We start from the raw sequence: 1649 nt of genomic DNA on the forward strand, positions 1-1649 counted from the left end.
TCCTTCTGAATTTTACAACTCTTTTATTTTCTGTGTAATCTTGCAATTTAAGTTAATATTTTTGTTTAGCATAATTAAAAGATTATTAAATCAATTGTGTGATCTAGAGTCCTTGTGGATACGATCCCTAAGTACTACAATTGATCTCTTAATTTGAGAGAGTAGCTCAGGGTTAAATTTGAGCATATCAAATTTTGGCGCCCTTGCCGGGGACTCTTTTGATTCACCATTAGATTAAAGTCTTTGATTTTGTCTAAATTTTTCTTTTCTTATTTTACTCACACGCTTTTGTTTCTTTTCTCTTGTGTGTTTAAGGTACATGCCTAAGCCTAGCACCAGGAAAAATCCTACTGGTCCGGTTGTTAAGCTTACAAACCAAGCGTTAGGACAACTAGAGCGTGATAACACAAAAGCAGCCAAGTCAGTGAAGATGGTCAAAACACTCATATTGAGACCTGATGAGGCTGGAGTTTTGAGGGATCAAGAGGGCAATGTGTACAACGAACAAGGCCAAAAACTTGATGCTGAAGGATGGGTCATTCAGGAAGAACTCATCGTTGCGGATGAGAATGCACGTGGCGTCGAGCGACGCAACGATGACATCAATCGACGCAACCAAGAAGGCATCGACCGACGCAATGCCAGAAACGGTGTGGATTTGGATGGTAACAATCAGCAGAACCTTCAGCCTAGACGGAATAACAATGGAGAGCTTGCCAAGACTCTTGCGGATATCAACAGACCAGAATTGTTCTATGAGAACCGCTCCGCAATTGTCCCTCCTCCATTTCCAAGGAATGATTTTGAGTTGAAGCCTGCCTACTTTGCTCTTGTCGGCCAAAGACCATTCCAGAACTTGCCACATGAGAAACCTCTAAACCACATTGAGCATATTTAGGATATAGTCACAAGCATTAAGGCTAATGGAGTCACAGAGGACTATCTCTACTGCAAGCTCTTCCCCTACTCTCTTGCTGGGGAAGCTTCTCATTGGCTAAGGCAACTCAAACCAGGATCTCTGAAGACCTGGCATGACATCAAGGTAGCATTCCTCAACTACTTCTATGATGATGCGATGTCAGATGAGCTGAGGATTAAGCTCTCCACCTTTAGACAAGGACCAGCTGAATCTTACAAAGCTGCTTGGGTGAGGTTCAAAGCATACCAGAGAGACTGTCTGCATCATGGGTTCTCAGAAGTGCAATTGATTAGTATCTTCTTCAGTGGTATTGATTGGAGGTATCAGATGGCTTTGGATGCTGCTAGTGATGGGAACTTCAAGACAAGGTACCTGGATGAAGCTGAACAGTTGATAGAAAGGCTAGCCTCAAGCAATAGCACCAAGAATGTGGACCTAGAGCGGAAAAGAGCACATGAAGGCAATGGTTCAAATCAGTTTGCTGCGGTGAATGCTAAGTTGGATACAGTGCACAATTTTCTTGTATGAAAGAAATCTGTCCATTTTGCTAAGATGTTGAGACTTTTGAGACAAAGTCATAGATTATAGAAGATGTCAACTATGTGTATGGAGCTAGGTATCAAAATCAGAGATTTGGTCAGAAAAATTCATTCTCAGGAAATCCAAACAGCAATTTCACAAGGAACTATGAATCTTCTTCTTACCAACCCCTCCCCCCACCCAATTCAGA

The sequence above is a fragment of the Camelina sativa genome, chromosome 19 (assembly GCF_000633955.1).
Source record: "Camelina sativa cultivar DH55 chromosome 19, Cs, whole genome shotgun sequence".
NCBI lineage: Eukaryota > Viridiplantae > Streptophyta > Magnoliopsida > Brassicales > Brassicaceae > Camelina > Camelina sativa.